General features: G+C 39.3%; 1 protein-coding gene across 7 annotated transcripts in view; it reads right to left on the minus strand.

Annotated features, from left to right (window-relative positions):
- The window catches only part of PHF3 (PHD finger protein 3), a 93,299-nt gene that overhangs the window by 46,278 nt on the left and 21,458 nt on the right, over positions 1-25,563 (minus strand). Inside the window, exon 1 of one of the 7 annotated variants that reach the window (XM_070418323.1) lies at positions 6,725-6,741. The exons of the other annotated variants lie outside the window; for them this stretch is intronic. The gene's annotated coding sequence lies outside the window, so the exon portion shown is untranslated. Of the gene's footprint in view, positions 1-6,724; positions 6,742-25,563 lie in introns of those variants that run through there. 7 annotated transcript variants of the gene reach the window in all.

A 25,563-nucleotide genomic window follows, 5' to 3' on the forward strand; every position in this document is an offset into this window, starting at 1 on the left:
TTTAAGACTATTTTATCAATTTTATATAAAAGCATATATACAATATATGCATTACAAATATGGACAGAAATAGTTAAAGAAAAAAAAAACAAGTGTTATCAGTCATTATATCTCTAGTGGTAAGGTGGATAAGGAATTTTGGAGTTTTTTATTCATTGTTATTTCTGTGCTTTCCACATTTTCTACAATGAACATGTAAAGAAAAAAAAACAATTCAAAAGAGGAAAATAGTCCAGGAGAAAAGTGACTAAAGTCTGAATAATAGTGTTTGTTGATAGAGAGTGAAAAGGTATGTTATGAATTTTAGAGCTATATTGCAAAGCAGAGTCAACAGGATTTAGCAAGCCAAATTCAAATGTCAGTTATTAAGTTTTATCATATTTCATTTGCTAGCAGCATCTGACACAGCTGACACTTCTCCCTCCACACTTAGCTCCTAGACATCACATCCTCCTATCTCACTAGCCACTCCTTAAAATTCTTTGATAGAGCCTCCCACTTCTTTCAGATGTCTACATACTGGAGGATTTAAGGGGGTTCAGTCCTCCCTTTTCTCTTCTGTATCTACATTCACTCCTCCCTAAGCGATCTCATCTAGGACCCATCTATACTTGGATAACTCCCAAGTTATTTTTTCCATCCCCAACTACAGATGACCTTTGGAAGAGTATAATTTAACATCTCCACTAGGTATCTCAAGCTTAACATATTGAAAATAAACACTAATACCACCTATTCTCCCGCCCCTCGATAAAACTGCCCAACCTAGGATATTCCTAGTAACAGAACCCTCATTCATTCACCCCGTTGTTCAAGCCTAAACACTCTAGAACTATCTTTAGCTCCTCTCTCCTATCCCATGTCCAAGTTATAAGCATACCCTGCTAGCTCTATCTATAAAACATCACTCATCTGAGCCCTAGCCCATTTGGCTCAGTGGATAGAGCATCGGCCTGCAAACTGAAAGGTCCTGGGCTCGACTTTGGTCAAGGGCGCATGCCTGGGGTTGTGGGCTCGATCCCCAGTGGGCGGCATGCAGGATGCAGCCAATCAATGATTCTCTCTCATCATTGACATTTCTCTCTCTCTCTCCCTCTCCCTTCCTCTCTGAAATGTGGAGTATTTTAAAATATTTTAAAATATATGTATCACTCATATGACCATTTATCTCCTCCACAGCTAACATTCCACTCATAACCACCATCATCTCTCATAAAGACTATAAGTTTCCTAGTATCCCAGGTTCCTCTACTGTCACCCCATCGCACACAAAGCTTTTTCTCCACAGTCATCACTGTAATCCTTCCCAAATATGTATGTCCCAGGATTCTTATACTATCCAAGGATCCCCAACAACTAAAACACCTACTTATTAACCTCTCAGTGCCTTAAATGCTTCTATAAAGTGGAGATACTAGTGATCAGAGGGTTACTCTGATCATCAAATTAATATGTGTAAAGGGCTTAGAGAACAGTAATTGCTACATAGAAAGCCCTATATTAATTGTTAACTGTTTTGTTTCAAAGTATCCCCATTCATGTACCTCACAATCAAAAATTATGTATTCCTTAAACTTAACTAAAGAGGTTAAAGACCTCTACTCAGAAAACTACAGGACGTTGAAAAAAGAGATAGAGGAAGACATAAACAGATGGAAGAACATACCATGTTCTTGGATTGGTAGAATCAACATCATTAAAATGTCCATACTACCCAAAGCAATCTATACATTCAATGCACTTCCCATTAAAATACCAATGGCCTTCTTCAAAGATCTAGAACGAACTCTCCAAAAATTCATCTGGAATAAAAAAAGACCCCGAATAGCTGCAACGATCCTGAGAAAGAACAAAGTAGGTGGGATCTCAATGCCAGATATCAAGCTGTATTACAAAGCCACTGTTCTCAAAACTGCCTGGTACTGGCACAAGAACAGACATATAGATCAGTGGAATAGAATAGAGAGTCCAGAAATTAGCCCGAACCAATATGCTCAATTAATTTTTGACAAAGGAGGCATGAACATACAATGGAGCCAAGATAGTCTCTTCAATAAATGGTGTTGGGAAAATTGGACAGACATATGCAAGAAAATGAAACTAGACCACCAACTTACACCATACACAAGAATAAACTCAAAATGGATAAAGGACTTAAATGTACGACAGGAAACCATAAAAATTCTAGAAGAATACAAAGGCAACAAAATCTCAGACATATGCCAAAACAATTTCTTCACTGATACAGCTCCTAGGGCAGTTGAAATTAAAGAGAAAATGAACAAATGGGACTACATCAAAATAAAAAGCTTCTGCACAGCAAAAGAAACCATCAACAAAACAACAAGAAAACCCACCTCGTGGGAAAACATATTTGCCAACGTCATATCTGATAAGGGCTTAATCTCCAAAATTTATAGGGAACTCATACAACTTAACAAAAAGAAGATAAACAATCCAATCAAAAAATGGGCAAAGGATCTAAATAGACACCTTTCAAAAGAGGACATTCAGAAAGCCAAGAGACATATGAAAACATGCTCAAAGTCACTAATCATCCGAGAGATGCAAATCAAAACAACAATGAGGTACCATCTCACACCTGTCAGAATGGCCATCATCAACAAATCAACAAACGACAAGTGCTGGAGAGGATGTGGAGAAAAAGGAACACTTGTGCACTGCTGGTGGGAATGCAGACTGGTGCAGCCACTATGGAAGGCAGTATGGAGGTTCCTCAAAAAATTGGAAATGGAACTCCCATTTGACCCTGTGATCCCACTTCTAGGAATATATCCCAAGAAACCAGAAACACCTATCAGAAAGGATATATGCACCCAGATGTTCATAGCAGCACAATTCACCATAGCTAAGATCTGGAAACAGCCTAAGTGCCCATCAGTAGATGAATGGATTAGAAAACTGTGGTACATCTACACGATGGAATACTATGCTGCTGTTAAAAAGAAGGAACTCCTACCATTTGCAACATCATGGATGGAACTGGAGAGCATTATGCTAAGTGAAACAAGCCAGTCAATGAAGGAAAAATACCACATGATCTCACTCATTCATGGATAATAAAGACCATTACAAACTTTTGAACAATAATAGATACAGAGGCAGAGCTGCCTCAAACTGATTGTCAAACTGCAGTGGGAAGGCCAGAGAGAGTTGGGGGGCAGGAGGGAGGGGAGTAAGAGATCAACCGAAGGACTTGTATGCATGCATATAAGCATAACTAATGGACATAAGACACTGGGGGGTAAGGGAGGGTAGGGGTTTGTCAAGGGTTGGGGGGGGGGGGGGAAAGGACACTTATGTAATACCCTTTGTAATACTTTAAGCGAAAAATAAAAAAAATAAAATAAATAAAATAAAAAAAAATTATGTATTCCTTCTCCCTTATTTTCTTCAACTTCCCTTAGAACAGCGGTTCTCAACCTGTGGGTCGCGACCCCTTTGGGGGTCGAACGACCCTTTCACAGGGGTCGCCTAAGACCATGGGAAAACACATATATAACTACATATTGTTTTTGTGATTAATCACTATGCTTTAATTATGTTCAATTTGTAAAAATAAAATTGGGGGTCACCACAACATGAAGAACTGTATTAAAGGGTTGCAGCATTAGGAAGGTTGAGAACCACTGCCTTAGAACAAATTAACCATTAAAAAGGGTATCTGAGATTTCTTTCTTCTAATGCACAATTGAAATAATTCACAGTAAAGAATAATCTCAGGCAAATCCTTCAAATTAGGTACTTTAAAAAGTTTAATCCAACTGCTTTTGCTAAGAAAATGAGAAGTAAAGGAGAACCTGGGTTCTTTTCAGAACACTGCCTATTCTCAGGGCCCTCTCACATCTTCCCTTCCCAGGGCCATAGGCAAGCTAAGATTCAATATTTGATATCCAACTTTTTAAATAGTGACCAGTCCTATTCAATACAACCACTAAAATGGGAACTTTGGTTTACCCCAAAAAAGTGCAATGTCCTGAATTGTTTAGAAGACAAGTTGTTCAGCCAGCCATACCATGCAGAAAAAACAATAAGCTTTTCCCCCCATTCCCACATTTCAGAATTAGGTGTCATTCTCATTTGGAAATTTTGGCATAAAATCTAGAACCATACTCAGAAATCTCTTTTAACCTGAATTTAAATCACATTAAAATCCCTCCCCCATCCCTATACCGAAATGGCCCTAATTAAATGTGCTGAGGTCTGATGTCAGTCAGGTCTATGGGAAGTCCTCCTAACACTAACACTACTTTATTTCAGACTACTTAATTCTGATCTCTTTTTTGGAAAAGGAGATAAAAGAAAACAGAACAAAACCATTTGGAGTTAGATTTATTAAATTTCTCACCAACTAGGATTAGTTTAAATCACTTTAGTACCATACAAAAGGGAGAACCACATTTGACATTTCTTAATTCATGCTGGCAGTACAAAAGCCAACTCAACTACTTCTATGGCAGGTATTTCCTCTATTATAAAAGTTCACATTAAGAATCAGATTTAAGAAAAAAACTAAAGACCATGATGTCTTTGCAGAGTCACAAGAATAAAGGTTAGACATCTATTTGATAAGTCTTGTGTTTTGAAACAGAGTAATACATGGATACATCCTAATAGAGCCCCCCACAGCTCTCTCCTATAACACTGCAGAAGACTCTCCAGCCTTAACTTGGCCTCCCTTCAGTTAGAGTTCTTTCCTCCATGGATAATTCATACATTTATTCCTAAAATAGGCTGTATCAGTCCATACGCCATCAAGTTTTATGTTATATGTACTTAACCATTTGGGATGAAGTTATCATTTTAGATAGTAGCATTTCCTAATTTGAAAAATACAAATACTACTACTATACACATATATTTTTCCTCTTCAATTCCTTCTTTACAATAAACTTTAAAACATAGGTTTGCTGAGTTAAAGGCAAATATATTTTTTTTTACTATTTTATCTCACTATATGACTTTGCATAAAGATTACACACAATTTATAGTGTAAAGAGCTGCATATTATGCCTCAGTAAGAATTCACTGACACTGCCCTGGCCAGTGTGGCTCAGTTGGTTGGAGTGCAAGAAGCAGCCAATTAATGCTGTTTCTCTCTCATTGATGTTTCTATCTCTCTATCCCTCTTTCTTCTCTCTCTAGAAATCAGTAAAAACATTTTTTTTAAAAATTAGGTAGCATGCCAAATTGAGGAGTGTCTTGTAGGCCAAAAGGACGTTAGCTTTTTTCCTTTGTGCGAAATGGAAAGTTTCCAGAGCATTGTGAACATGAGGGTGATATGACCTAACTTATTAAAGGATCATTCTTGGTGCTCATTTTAGAATACACTGTAGAAATCCTCAAAGGCAGGAACAGGGAAGCCACTTACTGACTAAAGCAATAATCCAAATGAGAGATGGAAATGGCTAAGACCACAGTGGCAGTGAAGAAACAGATGTACAAGTAGCCAGACTGCTGACCAATTGAATATGTGAAAGAAAAGGATATGTAAAGAATGATGCAAAGTAAGAAACTCAAAAGAAGGAGTTGCCATCTATAGAGAGGGGGAAGACTGTAGGAAAAATGGTACCAGGGAACCTGGGATGTGGGAAAGTAGGTATCAAGGAGTTCCGTTTTAGACATTAAGCTTAAGATGACAAACAGATATCCAAAGTAAACACAGGTGTCTAGAGTTTAGGCAAGTTAAGGCTAAGGAGATATGTATGTATATATGTATGTATGTATGTGTATTGGGATATTGAATTACAGTTTTTTAAATTATGAAACTGGGTAACATTACCACAAAAGTCAGTAGAAACAGATTTCTAAAATAATGCCTAAAATCTGAACCCTGATATACTCCAGTGTTCGGTCAGAAAGCAGCAGAGAGGAAGAAAGGAAAGTGAGAGAATAACCAAGAGAGTTGTAAATCAAAGTCAAAGTGAATAGATTATTTCAAAAGGCAGATCAACTGAGCTAAGTGGCACTAATAGGTAGAATAAAAGAGAAATGGCCCTTGGATCTGGTAGTATGACAGTGACTAGTGAGGGTGAAATCTGAATTTGAAGGAGAGAAACAGCGGGGATAGAGATCATAGAAATTCCAGGAGTTCTGTTGTGCACAGAGTGGAAGAACAGGGCAATATAAATATACTAGTGGATAAATATAAAAGATTATATGTCATGCCCTAGTCAGTTTGGCTCAGTGGATAGAATGTTGGCCTGTGAACTGAAGGGTCCCGAGGTCAATTCCGGTCAAGGGCACATGCCAAGGTTGCAGGCTTGATTCCCAGTTGGGGGCATGTAGGAGGCAGCTGATCAATGATTTTACCTCATCATTGAAGTTTCTATCTCTCTCCCTCTCACTTCCTCTCTGAAATCTGTAAAAATATGTATATTTTTAAAAAGCCTGCTTAAAAAAAAAAAAGATTATATGAGGTAACACTGAAATTCAATTGTAAGAATGACAGAGTATATACTTCTTTTCAATTCTGTCAAGCACAGATAAAACAAAAGAGCGTTGGATATTCCATCATGTTAACTACAACCCATATCTATGGAAAACAGAATAGAAACCTAAATTCAAAACATGAAAATCTGATTTCATAAAATAATCTAAATATGTATCTAAGATATAAGGGCTAAAAATTTACTAAAGGTTTTTGTTTCGCTCCCAGGCAACACTGATTATGATTTTAAGGAAAATGCTGAAATATACATACCAAAATTTCAACTGGATTAGATGTGCCCCAATGTTTCTAAAAACAAGCACACAGAAAAGGCACTGAGACACCCACTGGCCAATTCTGGAAAACTACAGTGACCAGTTTAACACTGTTAATACAAGCTTGTGTGTTTGGGAAGTATCAGGGAGTACTTAGGTGCTTAAGAAAGATACATCGCCCTAACCGGTTTGGCTCAGTGGATAGAGCGTCAGCCTGCGGACTGAAGGGTCCCGGGTTCGATTCCAGTCAAGGGCATGTACCGTGGTTGCGGGCACATCCCCAATAGGGGGTGTGCAGGAGGCAGCTGATCGATGTCTCTCTCTCATCGATGTTTCTAACTCTCTATCCTTCTCCCTTCCTCTCTGTAAAAATTCAATAAAATATATTTTAAAAAAAAAAAGAAAGATACATCAGTTGGCTGCCTGCGATATGGGCTCCACCTGGGATAGAACCTGCAACCTAGCTATGTGCCCTGACCAGGAATCAAACCCGTGACCTTCTGATGCATGGGACGACACTCCAACCAACAGAGCCAAAGCAGCCAGAGCTAAATCTTACTTTATTTCTTAGGTTTTTCTTTTTAAGGTGGGAGAGCACATGGGAAATAATTGTCTTCACAGTTCATTTGCATAGACCACCAATTAAGACTCACTTGTGTAAAGCTAAATATAAATATAATCATGTAAACACAACCCAAGAGGATACTAGAACTATTTAGTATCAACAATAGATTTTAACTTGATAAAAAGGACTAACTTACCACCACTTAAATTAATGTAGGTATACCTTTCATTTGCTATTTTTCTACTTGGAATGAGAGAGAACAGAAAGGAGGGGGAGAGACAGAGAGAGAGAAACATCGATGTGAGAGAGATACATCGATTGGTTGCCTCCCGCATGCACCCTGACCAAGGCCGGGGATCAAGCCTGCAACCAAAGTACGCGCCCTTGACCGGAATCGAACCTGGGACCCTTCAATCCGGGGACCAATGCTCCAACCACTGAGCCAAAGCAGCTAGGGCACTTACACAGAATCTTCAAAAGGCTGGCCATTACTTATCTCTAAGGATGCTGCTACTCTTAAGGTCACTTACACAGAGAGGCCTGCCCTAACCAACCCAAATCAAATAAACCAAAGTAAGCTCCATGAGAACAGGTACACTGTCTCAAACACCACTGTATCCTCCAGCAGTGGAAAGAGTCTGGCACACAATAGGGATATTTGTTAAATGAACAAACAGTACCAACTACTTTTATGCCAAAACAAATCATTATACCTCACAATTGTGGAACCATGAGCCAAACTGCTGATACCTGGAAATGCTATTTAATAAGAATGTTACCATAAAAACAAATCAGTTAAAAAAAAAATGCAACTCTACTCTTATAATATGGATCTTATTATTATTTATTGGTCTCATATATCAAAAAAAACAGATCTCAACCAGGCACTGTGTTTTATAACATTGTGTTCAATTTTACTCAAATAAAAGAGAAAAACCAGAGACAATCAAGGCTCAAGAAAAAGTTCTTAGAAGGTAACATCCCTAATCCATAGCAGCCCAGGAAAAGATTTTAATGATATACGCAATATTAAACAGAACAGAAATTCCATGAGGGCAGGAATTTGTCATTTTACTTTCTGAGATATCCCTAATTCTTAGAATAGCAGCTAAAACATACAGTACCCAGTGTTAAAAACAGCTCAAATTTTTTAAAAATGTCATGAGATTAGAACCTCCACATTAAACTACACTCCAAGCAAGAAGTTACCCTCTACTCCCATCACAGTAGTGCTGATTAACTCCTTGCAGAACTCAGAGTAAGAATGCAATAGTTTAGAAAACAGAAATTAGAAGGAAGCATCCCAACATCGAGCAACCAAACAACAAAAAAGCTCCTTACTCAGAAAGACACCATTTTTCAGGGTATGTGCATAGCAACCAAGGACTCTCTAGGGCTACAACTGATAAAATCTCTATCTAAAAAAACTTTGATCAATATATTCAAGTTGGCGGCATAGGTAAACACCGGAGACTGCTGCCGCAAACAACCACTTCAAAAATACAACTAAAAGACGGAACAGACATCACCCAGAACCACAGGAATGCTGGCTGAGGAGAGACTCTTCAACTAGAAGGAAAGAGAACAGCATACCGAAGCTCAGAAGAGGCGCAGTGTGGAAAATATAAAGGTGCGGAGGTGCGCGCGCAAAGCGGGCTGGTGGCTGAGGGCGCGGTTGTCGTTTTCAATCAGGAGGGAGTCTCAGACTCTGGGCTCCAGATCTGGGCGAGTCTCTAGGGACTCAGACTCAGACGGGAGAAGCGGGATTGTCCGGCATCAGTTGGAATCTGAGGGCAGCTTTCTCTCCGAGGTTTGCGGCGGCCGGGGTTCTGAGAAGCAGAGCCTCTGGGAACGGGACTGAGAGCAGCCATAACTGCTCCCTCCACCCGCCCTGTTGATCCCCCCCCCGCCCAAGCCCTGCGCAGAGGCATTTGCTGGATCGCCTCAGGCAAAGGCTAGATTAGCATCTCCCCAGAGGACAGAAGTTTTCCACACAACTGATTCTCACAGCCAGTCAGCCTGGGGGTCAAATCCCTCTAGTATTAACTACAACAATCAAGGCTTAACTACAACAAGACTGCGCACAAAGACCACTAGGGGGTGTACCAAGAAAGTGTAAAAAATGCGGAGACAAAGAAACAGGACAAAACTATCAAGGGAGGATATTGAGTTCAGAACCACACTTTTGAGGTCTCTCAAGAGGCTTCTAGAGTCTGTCAATAAACTTGATGAGATGTACAGGAAATCTAATGAGACCCTCGATGGTGTGATAAAGGACCATCTAGAAAGTAAGCATACACTGACTGAAATAAAGAATATTATACAGACACCCAACAGCAGACCAGAGGAGGGCAAGAATCAAGTCAAAGATTTGAAATGCGAAGAAGCGAGAAACACCCAACCAGAAAAGCAAAATGAAAAAAGAACCCAAAAATACGAAGATAGTGTAAGGAGCCTCTGGGACAACTTCAAATGTACCAACATCAGAATTATAGGGGTACCAGAAGATGAGAGAGAGCAAGATATTGAAAACCTATTTGAAGAAATAATGGCAGAAAACTTCCCCCACCTGGTGAAAGAAATAGACTTACAGGTCCAGGAAGCACAGAGAACCCCAAACAAAAGGAATCCAAAGAGGACCACACCAAGACACATCATAATTAAAATGCCAAGAGCAAAAGACAAAGAGAGAATCTTAAAAACAGCAAGAGAAAGAAACTCAGTTACGTACAAGGGAATACCCATACGACTGTCAGCTGATTTTTCAACAGAAACTTTGCAGGCCAGAAGGGAGTGGCAAGAAATATTCAAAGTGATGAATACCAAGAACCTACAACCAAGATTACTTTATCCAGCAAAGCTATCATTCAGAATTGAAGGTCAGATAAAGAGCTTCACAGATAAGGAAAAGCTAAGGGAGTTCATCACCACTAAACCAGTATTATACAAAATGCTGAAAGGTATCCTTTAAGAAGAGGAAGAAGAAAAAGGTAAAGACACAAATAGTGAACAACAAACATGCATCTATCAACAAGTGAATCTAAGAATCAAGTGAATAAATAATCTGATGTACAGAATGAACTGGTGATTATAATGAATCAGGGACATAGAAAGGGAATGGACAGACTATTCTTGGGGGGGAAAGGGGAATGGGAGATGCGGGAAGAGACTGGACAAAAATCGTGCACCTATGGATGAGGACAGTGGGTGGGGAGTGAGGGAGGAGGGTGGGGCGGGAACTGGGAGGAGGGGAGTTATGGGGGGGGGGGGGGGGGAAAGAGGAACAAATGTAATCTGAACAATAAAGATTTAAAAAAATTTAAAAAATTAAAAAAAATTAAAAAAAGTTTTCAAAAAAAATAAAAATAAAACATATATTCATATAAAAACCTAAAAAAAAATAAAATAAAAAAATAAAAAAACTTTGATCAAGTATATTAACACCTTTCGTACCGCTCATGAGCTTTCTCGTGTTTTGCATACCATCTGTTAAGGACCGCTCACGAGTTTTCTCATTTTTCACGCTCCATCTGTTATGGACTTTAGATGTCAACACACTGTCTTGTCCACATCGAATGAAGCGATCTCATTGGTGGAAACCGTGCAGGTCAATCTACGAAAAACTATATAATTGCACGAACCCATAAAGCATTGCAGTTACATTGTATTTTGGTCATTCGAATAGTCTTCGTCTTCAAGTTCCTGGCGCTTTTAGAAATGCCCTCTCTCAGAAAAAGGAAGGAAACCAACGAAACGGATATACTTCCTTTCGTGTTGTTCCATTCTAAGGAAAACGATGAAATGGACAAAAAAAGTAGTGCTGTACCTTATAAACTGTGGACTTTTCAATTCATTTAGAGTGTACAACGTCCTCAATCCACAAGCAAAAATGAAGTATAAACAGTTTCTGCTATCGGTGGCGAGAATGGATAACGGATGACAATAATGAAGGCTCTCCGGAACCAGAGACAAATCTGTCCAGCCCTTCCCCTGGGGGTACAAGGAGAGCACCTCACAAAGATCCACCCAAAAGATTGTCAGGTAATATGAAGCAGCATGAACCTACGTGTATTCCAGCGAGTGGAAAGAAAAAATTTCCTACGAGAGCCTGCAGAGTTTGTGCCGCCCATGGAAAAAGGAGCGAATCTAGATACTTATGTAAAATTTGTTTGGTCCCTCTTCATAGAGGAAAATGTTTTACGCAGTACCATACATTAAAAAAGTACTAGGAACTTTAATTGTTTAACTGTTTTTGTAAATAAAAATGTTACAATTATGCGTTATGATCTGTAGTTATGATGATTTAAATAACGTGCAGTTTGCCCAAAAACGTGCAGTCCCTGGCGTATGTCTTCGAGATTTCTATGCGGTACGAAATGTGTTAAAACAGATTAAAGACAACAGGGGGATGAGAGCATGAGTTGGGGGGGGGGGGGGGGAGAGAGAGAATGGGGGTTAATGGGGGGGAATGAGGACACATTTGTAATTCCTTAACTAATAAAGAATTTAAAGATTAAAAAAAAAAAGAATTCATTCCTGGTGAAGCCTTAACTTGCAGGTGCCAGGCCTTGTTTCATTATGTATTTAATTAGAAGTTTTTGTGTTATGGTTTTCCCTTGAATTCCAAGAATAAAAATTTAAAAAAAAAAAAGACATAACCTCCGATTAACAATGCCAAGGAGGTGAAAGATCTGTACACTAAAAACAATGAAAGAAACTGAAGACACACATACAAGATAAAGGAAAGTTATCCCATGATCATGGATTAGAAGAATTATATTGTTAAAATGTCCACACTACCTTCCTGTCTGGGTGGCTCAATTGATTGGAGCATCGTCCTGTACACCAAAAAGTTGAGGGGTCGATTCCAGGTCAGGCATATACCTAGGTTGCTGGTTCGATCCCTGGTCAGGGTGTGTACAGGGAGACAAATGATCTATGCTTCTCTCTCATAATGATGTTTCTCTCTCTTTCAAAATCAAGAAAAACATATCCTCAGGTGAGGATTTAAAAAAAATTAAAAGTGCCCTGGCTGGTAGTTCAGTTGACTAGAGCATTGGTCCAATATGTCAAGGTTACAAGTTCGATCCCCGGTCAGGGCACATACAAGATGCAGCAATGAATGCATAAATAAGTGGGACAACAAACTGATGTTTCTCTCTCTCTCTCTAAAATCAATAAATGTAATTTTTTTTAAAGTCCATACAACCCAAAACAATCTATACATCAAGACAATCCCTATCAAAATTCCAATGGCATTTTTCACAGAACTAGAAAAAACATCCCTGGCCAAGTAGGTCAGTAGTTGGAGCTTTCTCCTGATATGCAAAGGTTGCAGGTTAGATCCCTGGTCAGGATACATGCAAAATTCAGCCAATGAGTGCATAAATGAGTGGAACAACAAGTCAATGTTTCTCTCTCTCTCTCCCTCCCTCCCTCTCTCCCTCCATCCCTCTCTCACTCCCTCCCTCCCCCATTCCTCTCTCAAAAATATCAATTAAAAAAATCCTAATACTTATATGGAACTACAAAAGACCCCCCACCCCAAAAGCAAAGCAATCCTAAGAAAAAAAATAACAAAGCTGGAGGCAGCACACTTCCTGATTTCCAACTATATTACAAAGCTATAGTAATTACAATAGTATGGTATTGGCATAAAAACAGACACATAAAATCAATGGAATAGAAGAGAGTCCAGAAATAAACCCATGCACATATGGTCAATTCATTTATGACAGAGAAACCAAGAATATAAAATGAAGAAAGGACAGCCTCTTCAATAAATGATGCTAGGGCCCTGACCTGTTTGGCTCAGTGGAGAGAGTGTTGGCCTGAGGACTGAAGGGTCCCGGGTTCGATTCCAGTCAAGGGCATGTACCTTGGTTGCGGGCACATCCCCAGTAGGGGGTGTGCAGGAGGCAGCTGATCGATGTTTCTAACTCTCTATCCCTCTCCCTTCCTCTCTGCAAAAATCAATAAAATATATTTTTTAAAAAATAAATGATGCTAGGAAAACTGGAAGCCAGGTGCAAGAATGAAAACTGGACCCCTTATCTTACACCATACCAGTAAAATCAATGCAAAAGAAGACAAGACAGGAATTAAGCTACTTGTCATCACTGTTTGGCAATAAATTTTTGGATTTGACACCAAAAGTAAAGGCAACAAAAGCAAAAATAATCAAATGGGACTACATCAAATCAAAAAGCTTCTACACAGCAACGGAAACCATCAACAAAATAAAAAGACAACTTATGGAACAGGAGAAAATATTTGCAAATCATTTTTTGATAAGTGATTAATATACAAGATGTATAAAGAACTCATACAAGTCAACAGCAAACAAAAAAAAAATTTAATAGGCAGATGAACAGAATAGACATTCCTCTAAAGACATACAAATGAACAAGAGATACAAGAAAAGGTGCTCAATATCACTAATTATCAGGAAAATGAAAATCAAAACCACAATTCAGTAGTTCCTCACACCCTGTTAGAATGACTATTACCAAAAAGATAAAAGTTAAGTGTTAGTGAGGATGTGTAGAAAAGGGAATCCTTGGGCAATTGGTGATATGTAAACTAGTGTAGCCACTATTAAAAACAATATAAAGTTCCTAAAAATATTTAAAAATAGAACTGCCCCATAATCTAGCACTCCCACACCTAGGAATAAAGATATGGTATACATACACACACACACACACACACACACACACACACACACCCCACACAGTGGAATATTATTTATCCAAGAGAAAGAAGAAAATCCTGCCATTTGGAAAAAGAAAAAAGAGAAAGAAATCCTGCCACTTGGGATAACAGGGATGAACCTTGAGGGCATTGTGCTAAGTGAGATAAGGCAGACAGAAAAGACAAATACTGCAGGGTATCACTTTCATGTGGAATCTTAAAAAAAAAAGTCAAACCAAGGATAAAAACGTGATTGCCAGGGGTTTTGGGGTGGGAGAAAATAGAGTTGGGTTGAGGTTGACAAAAGGGTACAAACCTTCAACTATAGATAAGTAAACTCTGAGAACTTAATGTAAAACAGGGTGACTACTGTGGATAACCACTGTATCGTACTTTTGAGATGACTAGAATAGAACTTAAATGTTCTCACACATACAAAATAAGATAAATATGTGAGGTGATGGTTATTAACTAACTAAATGGGGGAATCCTTTTACAATGCATATGTATACCAAATCACCATAATGTACACTTTAAATATCTTACAATTTTATATGTCAATTATACCTCAATAAAGGTAATTTAAAAATGTATATAAGCTTGATATAAAAAAGTGTCAACTCTGCAATAAATTTAGAACATGTACAAGAATTATTAGAACTTGGAACACAAGGAAAAGAATTCTAATAAACCTAAACATACCTGATAAACTTAAATATCCCTAGGTAAGGGTCCTAATTTAATGACAAGAAATGAATTAATACTATATGTATTTAGTCTTAAAGCAACTGTATATACAGTAAAATATATCTCATTCCATTCCACAACGTAGGTTTAGAAGTCAATAAATACTTTATCTTCAATAAGTCTCTCTTGGCTCTTATGAGCATTTTGGACTGGGTGATCTCTTACCAGGTTAATTTCAGCCAAGATTCTAATTCAAGCCCTTCATAAGAAAAATGAAGTGAATAGCAGAGAAAAATAAGGCTCATTTTTGTTATTACACCTTCATAAGCATTTACCAGCTTTTTTTTAAAGTCCTCACCTGAGGATATTTTTTTCCATTGATTTTTAGAAAGTAGAAGGGAGGGAAGAGGGGGAGAGAAAGAAAGAAACACCAACGTGAGAGAGACACATCAACTGGTTGCCTCCCACACTCGCCCCAACTGGGGCAAGACCTAATCTGCAATTGAGATACATGCCCTTGACTGGAATTGAACCTGTGACCCTTGGGTCCCCAAGCCGACGCTGTAACCACTGCGCAAGATTGGCCAAGGCTAATCCCTTATTTTATTTCACATATTTTTAATCTGTTTTCCTAGTCTCTCAATTAGATGGATGAATATACTAGATGTTTAAGAAAGATACACTACTGCCTAGCTGGCATGGCTCAGTGGTTGAGCATTGACCTGTGAGTCAGGAGGTAATGGTTGGGGCACATGCCTGGTTTGTGGACTCAATCCCCAGTGTGGGGAGCATGCAGGAGGCAGCCAATCAATGGTTCTTTCTCATCATTGATGTTTCTATCTCTCTCTCCCTCCTTTTCTGAAATCAATAAAAATATCTTTTTTAAAAAAGAAAGATACACTACTAAGTCCAAGGACACTTCACAGAAGGTCTTTGAATAAAGTTCGTCATTTCATTATAAAACATTAAGAACTTAACTCTTAAATGATCCAATCAAAAAATGGGCAAAGGATTTAAATAGACACTTTTCAAAAGAGGACATACAGAAGGCCCACAGAGATATGAAAACATGCTCAAAGTCACTAATCATCCGAGAGATGCAAATCAAAACAACAATGAGATACCATCTCACACCTGTCAGAATGGCTACCAACAACAAATCAACAAGTGCTGGTGAGGATGTGGAGAAAAAGGAACCCTCCTGCACTGCTGGTAGGAATGCAGACTCGTGCAGCCACTGTGTAAGACAGTATGAACTTTCCTCAAAAAGTTAAAAATGGAACTCCCATTTGACCCAGTAATCCCACTTCTAGGACTATATCCCAAGAAACCAGAAACACCAATCAGAAAGGATATATGCACCCCTATGTTCACAGCAGCACAATTTACAATAGCTAAGATTTGGAAACAGCCTAAGTGCCCATCAGCAGATGAGTGGATTAAAAAGCTGTGGTACATCTACACAATGGAATACTATGCCACTATAAAAAAGAAGGAACTTTTACCATTTGCAACAGCATGAATGGAACTGGAGAGCATTATGCTAAGTGAAATAAGCCAGGCCGAGAAAGATAAACAACACATGATCTCACTCATATGTGGGATATAATGATCAACATAATTTGATGAACAAGAATAGATCCAGAGACAAATGGTAGGAAAGGGAGGGGTTAGAGAACAAAGGACTTGTATGCATGCATAACCAATGGACACAGCCACTGGGGGAGGTGGGAGCTTGCCCGGGGTGGGAATGGCTGGGGGAGGGGGTGAAGTCAATTGGGGTAAAAGAAGACATATGTAAAACTTTAGACAAAAGAAAAAAAAAGAACTTAACTCTTGTTTATATATTAATCAGCCTATAGTAAAATTGGTTTCCTTATACATCCTTTCTCTTAAAGGCACAAAACCTATCAGTGATTTTAAGTGAGCACTTAACGTATTTTTAAAATCCATGAACCCACCCTAGCCAGTTTGGCTCAGTGGATAGAGCATCAGCCTGTGGACTGAAAGGTCCTGGGTTAGATTTTGGTCAAGGGCACATGCCCAGGTTGCGGGTTCAATCCCCAGTTGGAGATGTGCAGGAGGCTGATCAATGATTCTCTGTCATCACTGATGTTTCTATCTCTCTCTCTCCCTCTCCTTCCTCTCTGATTAAAAAATAATAATAAAATAAAATCCATGAACCTATTATGGCAACCTAAAAAAAAAGAGCCAAAAAATAGTAATAATAATAATTTTCCACTTCTGGCATGAGATGTGATCATTTCACCAACTCCTTACTTTGGAAAATGGTAATGAAACCTCAATTCTTTAACTTTAATCTGCCTCTTCAGTAGGCTCTGCAGTACAGAGTAACCAGATAATGAGGGAGAATTTTTCTTTACCAGAAGAATGCCAACAAATAAATGTAAAAGAAAAGATAGAATTAGAAAATCATCCCTTTGCTACAACTGATTATCAATGAATGCATAAAACCATTACAGGAAAGGCTAAAGAGGAACTAAAAGATTTTCATGTTGCCAAAGTTATATACCCCTAAAGAATATTTGTTATCCCAAGTATTTAGGAAGAAAAGTTTTGGCTGTTGCCACCTTAACCCAGTAATAGTTATTAATATATTTTTTAATTGATTTCAGAGAGGAAGGAAGAGAGAGAGAGAAACATCAATGATGAGAGAAACATTGACCGGCTGCCTCCTGCACGCCCCACTCTGGGGGATCGAGCCTGAAACCCAGGCATGTGCCCTAACCAGGAGTCAAACGGCGACCTCCTGGTTCATAGACTGATGCTCAACCACTGAGCCATACCAACCAGATGCCACAGCAATCATAAGAACAAAGTTGGAGGGATCAGTTATACTGATATCAGATATCAAGTTATACTATAAAGCCACTGTGACCAAAACAGCCTGGTACTGGCACAAGAACAGGCATATAGATTAATGGAACAGATCAGAGAACCCAGAAATCGACCCAAGCCATTACACTCAATTAATATTTGACAAAGGAGGCAAGAGAGTATAATGGAGTCAAGACAGTCTCTTCAGTAAATGGTGTTAGGAAAACTGGACAAGTACATGCAAAAAATATGAAACTAGACCACCAATTTACACCATACACAAAAATAAACTCAAAATGGATAAAATCCTAGAAGAAACCATAGGCAACAAACTCTCACACATCTCTTGTAGCAATATGTTTGCAGACTCATCACCTAGGGCAAAGTAAACTAAGGAGAAAAGTAACAATTGGGGCTGCATTAAAATAAAAAGCTTCTGCACAGCAAAAGAAGCCATCAACAAAATGAAAAGGGGGTCCACTGTATGGGAGAACATAGTTGGCAAAGATACATCTGATAAAGGGATAATATCCAAAATATAGCCCTAACCAGTTTGGCTCAGTGGATACAGCGTCAGCCTGCAGACTGAAGGGTCCCGGGTTCGATTCCGGTCAAGGGCATATACCTTGGTTGTGGGCACATCCCCAGTGGGGGGTGTGCAGGAGGTAGCTGATAGATGTTTCTCTCTCCCTTCCTCTCTGTAAAAAAATCAATAAAACATATTTTAAAAATATATATATCCAAAATATATAAGGAACTCATTCAACTTAAAAGAGGACAAACCAACCCAATTAAAAAATGGGCAAAGGACCTAAATAGACACTTCTCCAAAGTGGACATACAGATGGCAAGAGATAGATGAAAAATGCTCAAAGTCATAATCATCACAGAGATGCAAATTAAAATGACAATGAGGTATCATTTCACACCTGTCAGAATGGCTACCATCAACAAATCAACAAATGACAAGTGCTGTCAAGAATGTGGAGAAAAGGGAACCCTAGTACACTGGTGGGAATGCAGATTGGTGCAGCCATTATGGAAAACAGTATGGCGTTTCCTCAAAAAATTAAATATGGGACTGCCATTTGACCCAGTGATCCCACTTCTAGGAATATATCCTAAGAAACCTGAAACACCAATGAGAAAAAAATGTATGCACCTCTATGTTCATAGCAGCACAATTTACTATAGCTAAGATCTGGAAACAGCCCAAGTGCCATTCAGTAGATGAGTAGATAAAAATTTTGTGGTACATGGAATATTATGCAGCAGAAAAAAAGAAGGATTTCTTACCCTTTGGTACAGCATGCAGGGACCTGGAGAGTATTATGCTAAGCGAAATAAGCAAGTCAGAAAGACAAGTATTACATGATCTCACTCATATGTGGAATCTAATGAACAAAATAATCTGGTGAACAAAATAGATCCAGAGAGATAGAAGCATGGAACAGACTATCGAAACTCAGAAGGAAAGCAGGGTGGGTGGGTGGGAAGAGATCAACCAAAGAACTTGTATGCAGATATGCATACCCACTGACACAGACAATGGGTGGTGAAGGCCTGGGATGGGGACCCAAGGGGACAATAAGGGGACATATGTAATACTTTCAACAATATCACTTTTTAAATTCACATCCTATATAATAAAGAGGTAATATACAAATTGACCATCACTCCAACACACGATGGCCACCCCATGTGGTCAAAGATGGCTGCCACAAGATGGCCAGCAGGGGAGGGCAGTTGTGGGTGATCAGGCCTGCAAGGGAGGGCAGTTTGGAGCAACCAGGCCTGCAGGGGAGGGCAGTTGGGGGCGACCAGGCCTGCAGGGGAGGGCAGTTGGGGGCAACCAGGCCGGCAAGGGAGGACAGTTGGGGGCGACCAGATCGGCAGGGGAGGGCAGTTAGGGGCAATCGGGCTGGCAGGGGAGCAGTTAGATGTCGATCAGGCTGGCTGGGGAGTGGTTAGGGGGTGATCAGGCTGGCAGGAGAAGCAGTTAGGGGCAATCAGGCAGATAGGCAGGCTAACAGTTGGGAGCCAGCAGGCCTGGATTGTGAGAGTGATTCCAGATTGGAGAGGGTGCAGGCTGGGCTGAGGGACACCCCCCCCCCCCCCCGTGCACAAATTTCGTGCACCAGGCCTCTAGTCTATATAATCAAAGCCTAAGCGACCGTTATGGCAGAACAACCAGAACAACTGGTCGCAATGATTCACACTGACCACCAGGGGGCAGACGCTCAACGCAGGAGCTACCCCCTGGTGGTCAGTACGCTCCCACAGGTAGAGCGCCGCTCAGCCAGAAAACAGGCTCACAGCTGGCGAGTGCAGCAGCAGGAGCCTCTCCAACCTCCGCTGCAGTGCTAAGAAGCAACGAGCCAAGTGGTAAGGAGCGAGCAGGCAGGCAGTAAGAAGCGAGGGATCCCAGGTTGCGAAAGGGATGTCTGACTGCCAGCGAGGTGTCCCAGACTGTGAGAGGGCGCAGGTCAGGCTGAGGGGGACTCCCCCCACACACACACACAGTGCATGAATTTCGTGCACCGGGCCTCTAGTGTAAAAATAAACTACACAATTTGGGGGGGGGGGGGGGGCGGTATTATCACTAAATAAAGTATTTACCATTTCAACAGACACCCTTACATAGCAAGCTTTCATTACACTTTAAGTATACACTAAGCAGGTGTTCTCCCAAAGAGATGTACCTAACTAAAGGAATGTACACAAGCCTGGCAGGCATGGCTTAGTGGCTGAGCATCAACCTATGAACCAGGAGGTCACGGTTCGATTCCCAGTCGAGGGCACATGCCCAGGTTGTGGGATTGATCCCCAGTAAGGGGGGGGGGAGAGGGGGGGCATGCAGGAGGCAGCTGATCAATGATTCTCATCATTGATGTTTCTACCTCTCTCCCTTTCCCTTCCTCTCTGAAATTAATAAAAAATACTTTAAAAAGAAGAAAAAAAAGAAGCACCCTAATCTGTCCTTTCAAGACAAAGCTGACAGTTTAGTAATGAGTAAAAAATATTACTTTTCTAAAAATAATTTGAGCTACGGAAATTATGCTTAGAAATGTTTCCATCATTCTGTGGTTTGTGACTAAAAATGTAATGTGGCACCTATAAAAACTCTTACTGGACACTTAAAATTTTCCCAAATAAAAAGATTTAGTGGAAAAATTGATGTAGAGTAGGTGGATGCTACACAAACATGCTCCCAGGGAACAAGATGGAATTACAACTGAAATACGGAAAGGCTTCCTGAATTAATCAATGGAAAACTCACAGGAGAGAACCCTTATACCCAAGGACCAAAGGTGAGACCGCAGAGACTGGTAGGCGGGGTGGAGGCATGAAAGGGCTGGCCAGGCACCCACAGATGGCAACTGAAGTCCCAGAGAGATATCTCAGCTGTGGGGGGGAGCCACAGATAACTCTGGGATCTAATCCCAAAGCTGGGCTCCCCAGCAGAGAGCACCAAACTGAGGAGGGTACCCACATAACATCTGGCTGTGAAAAGCAGTGGGGTATTGCCTGCCAGGGAGTGGCAGCTTAAAGTTCGGGCACCCTCTTAAGGGCCAATGCACAAAAATTCCCTGTGGAGCCACCCACCTTGTGCTCTGGCAGAGGGAAGGTGAAGTGGACTAGAGCTGTGAGAGCAGAACCCAGGACTGGGGTCTCAGGGGACAGAGCTCAGAAGGCAGATACCCCAAGTTTCCTGGGCTGAGTCATTCCCTCACACAGCAGACATCTTTCCCACACAGACATTTGCCTTGCCTGGGGGAAACACACCCTACTGGCCATTTAAGAGATTAAAAGTAACAATTAACCTCTAGGCAGAAGCAACTGCCCCACCCTGTTGAAAAAACTCTTGCCACACTTGAGGACGATTGCCTGGGGGCAATTCAAGTCGGAATCCTATTAGTCCATAGTCAGAGAAGGTCTCTGGAGGCTTTGAGTCTTTGCCTGATCCAATTAGTCAGAAACAGCCTTTAACACTGTCCTGCACTAGAGATTGAGAGGCGTAGAGGATCTACCTAAAACATAGTCACAAACCCAAATAGACAACCAAAATGAGGAAACAAAGAAACAACCCCCAAATGAAAGAACTAGTGAATTCTCCAGGAGAGATAAATGAAGCAGAGATAAGAAATTTATCTGAAACAGAGGTTCAGAGTAATGATGTTCAAAATGCTCAACGGTATGAAAAAAGATATAGTAACTATGAAAAAAGAACAGTCTGAGATAAAGAATGACATACACAAATAAAGAACACATTGGAAGGAATACACAGCAGATTAGGGGAAGCTGAGGACGAAGGAATCAGTGAATTAGAAGATAAGAGTTGAAAATATCACTCAATTAGAGAACCAAAAAGAAAAAACTATTAAAAAACAGGACAGCTTAAGGGAGCTGTGGGACAATGTGAAATGTAACAGTATTAGAATAGTAGGTGTGTCAGAAGAGGCAAAAAGGGAGAAAGGAATAGAGAAGGCGTTAGAAGAAATAATGGTAGGAAACTTCCCTAACCTGGTAAAGCAGCGGTTCTCAACCTGTGGGTCGCGACCCCTGTGGGGGTCAAACGATCCTTTCACAGGGGTCGCCTAAGACCATCAGAAAACACATATATAATTGCATGTTGTTTTTTTTGATTAATCACTATGCTTTAATTATGTTCAATTTGTAACAATGAAATTGGGGGTCACCACAACATGAGGAACTGTATTAAAGGGTCGAGGCATTAGGAAGGTTGAGAACCACTGTAGTAAAGGAAAAAGTCACACAAGTTCAGAGGCACAGAGAACCCCAAACAAGAAGAACCCAAACAGACCCAGGCCCAGACACATCATAATTAAAATGCCAAGAATTAAAGACAAAGAGAGAATCTAATGGCAGCAAGAGAAAAGAAAACTGGTACCTACAAAGGAGTTCCCATAAGGCTGACACCTGATTCCTCATCAGAAACTCTACAGCCCAGAAGGGAATGACATGAAGTACTGAAGGTAATGGAAACCAAGGATCAGGGACCAAGATTACTATATCCAGGGAGGCTATCATTCAAAATAGACAGTCAAATAAAAAGCTTCCCAGACAAAAAAAGGCTAAAGCAGTTCATCCCCACCAAGCCAGCATTACAAGAAATGATAAAGGGATTGCTGTAAGGGGCTGCTGAGAAGAAGAATTAGAGAGAGAACCTAGCCATACAGAATTAAAATGGCTATAAATAAGTACCTCTCAATAACCCTAAATGTAAATGAAATAAATGCTCCAATCAAAAGGTGTAGGGTAGCGGAATGGATACAAAAACATAACCCAACTATATGCTGTCTACAAGAGACCCATCTCAAAAAAAAAAAAGACACACACAGGACGAAAGTGAAGGGATGGAAAAAATTTTTCCATGCAAATGGAAAAGAAAAAAAAGCTGGAGTAGCAATACTCATATCCGACAAATAGTCTTTAAAAGAATCATGCTAAGTGAAATAACCCAGTCAGAAAAAGATAATTATATGATCTCACTCATTTGTGGAATATAATGAACATAAACTGATGAACAAAAATAGAACGGGGGGGGGGGGGGGATATTCTAGAATATAATAGAAGTAATCCTGTTATTTGCAGATTTTTAATATTTCCTACAACTTTTGTGATATCATACTATGTTAGTACAGTTTGGGTATTATTATACTTAAAATCCTTTTATTCTTGAAATATTAATGTTTACTGCATGTAATATTATTATATGTAAGATCATTTTTCTTGAGTAACTGATATTGCATGTAACATTATTATATTTAAAATCATTTTTTTTGAGATATTAAAAAAAGATTCAGAGAATTTTGAGCTCAAATGGTAAATATTTTAAAACATAGACTTCCTATTAGTGTAAAAGAACACCACACTAAAGGTGGCAGATATGTTCCAATGTAGCTGCAAATAACAGACTTTGTATACTCGATAAAACAAAAAACTAGGCTTATGACTTGTTAGAACCTACAGTGAACTTTTTCTATTTGAATACATGTATCTTTCTTGGGTTTATCTTTTTCATCCACAACAGTCATTAAAATCAAATTCAACTTAGAACCAGATGTATAAAAGATTGTATCAGAATGATAAGATGAAATTTTCAAAAAAAAAAAAAAGTTAAGTACCATAAACCCTCAATTTTGCAAACCTCGATTTAATGGGCTTCGGATTTAACGGAAAAAATTTCCAGTCTATATGCCATGTAAAAATTAGCACCCTGTTAATTTTTAAATGATTTTAACCAAAATTTGCTTATAAGTTAACAGGTTATTTTTTGTAATTAATTTACTGTTATGTTTAATCAATTCTGACGAATAGGTGCTAAGTTGAAAAAACACTGTAGTAATTTCCTGACATAATATTACATATCTACAACTACAGTCTACATATTTAAATCCAAGAATCACCAGGGTAAACAACGTTTGCTGAATGATTAGCACGTAACCACACTGCAGTAACTGGTTTTGTTGTGCAGTGAGTGGTATGAGTTTTTGCAGCAGTTTTAATGCATACTGGCCAATGTTCCATATGCTAAGCCATACGCCAGCGGTGTGCATGTGTTTACTCACGGTGATTGGTGAATGCACCCATTTACTAGACCTAGTCAATATAAATTTAAAGTTACAGTAATACACATAGAAAACTTTTCTGTGAAATTAAGCTTTTAATACATACTTAAATTTAATTACACAAATGTGTCTACAAATGTAAAAACTGATAAACTAATTTATCAATTCTTAACATATGCATTCAGAAAACCTACTAGTCTTTAAAAAATAAAAAAGCATTTTAAAAAGTAAAATAAGTAAGTATATCCAATCATACTGCACTCCAAAAAACATTCTTATACAATTGTAATTAATTCTTAAAGTGTAAATACCACTTACGTTATCTATAGCTAATCATTTTAATCTTTTTTATAGTTAATTATTTTTAAATGCCTATTGTATGTTACATTGGACAGTAACATATTAGCACAGTAGGACAAGTATTTTTAAAAATAAAAGTACTGATAAGCACTCAAAAAGGTCTTATGATAAATATACTTAATGAAATGAAGCCTGAGGTACACAATTAGTGATTCTGACACCTACCCCTTCAGGGTGAAACAATACAAGAATCTAATCTCCCTTTAAATTTTTTAAAATGTTTTTATTGATTTTTAAAGAGAGAGGGAGAAGGAGAGAAACATCAATGTGACAGAGAAACATCTATCAGCTGCCTCCCGCACACACTACCACCCCATCCCCACACTGAACCTATGCCCTCACCAGGAATTGAACCAGCGACCTTTTGTGCACAAGGATGACACTCAACCAACTGAGCCACACTAGCCAGGGCCCTTTAATATCTTTAATATGAGCAACTGACCATGATCAATGAACAGAAATCCGAATTTACAAACTGAGACCCAAGCAAGTTCCATTAGCTAGGAGTAAAAAATAGATATGGAGCATAGAAAAGTTTTTGGCAAGTGAAGCAAAATCAGCACTGAAAACAAACCCAGTATTCAAACCTCACAGGATGACCTGTGAGCTGGGGTCAGCTTACCAAGTAAAAGGTTCTAATCTTAACCTAACCTCCCTGGAGTAAACTACAGAAGCTATGCTTGAGATGGTTAGCTGTTGACCAATATCCATTCAGCCATCCTTCCTCATTTACTAGAATTCCTGTTATTTACATGGTCACCCAAAATAAAGACTACACTTTTCAATCTACCTTAACTACTAGATGTGGCCACAAGTTATGGCCTACAGAATATAAGATAAAATGGTACACGCAACTTTCAGGATATGATGGTAAAAGAAGGAGCATACCTTCCCCTTCCCCTTTTCTCTTTTATTGACTAGAATTCCAACTTGACAGCTGGAGGAGCCATGTCAAACTATGCAGTAAGCCTTGAAATCGGGACCATACATGTAGAGGAGCTTAGGTCCCTGACACTGTGGAGCTCCATACCAGCTCTCAGTTATTTTTTTGAGTTAATACATGACCAAATAAATTTATTTCTTTACATCACTGTTATTTGG

Source organism: Myotis yumanensis, unplaced genomic scaffold, assembly GCF_028538775.1.
Source record: "Myotis yumanensis isolate MYYU_CA2020_CCGP unplaced genomic scaffold, mMyoYum1.0.hap1 SCAF_6, whole genome shotgun sequence".
Lineage (NCBI taxonomy): Eukaryota > Metazoa > Chordata > Mammalia > Chiroptera > Vespertilionidae > Myotis > Myotis yumanensis.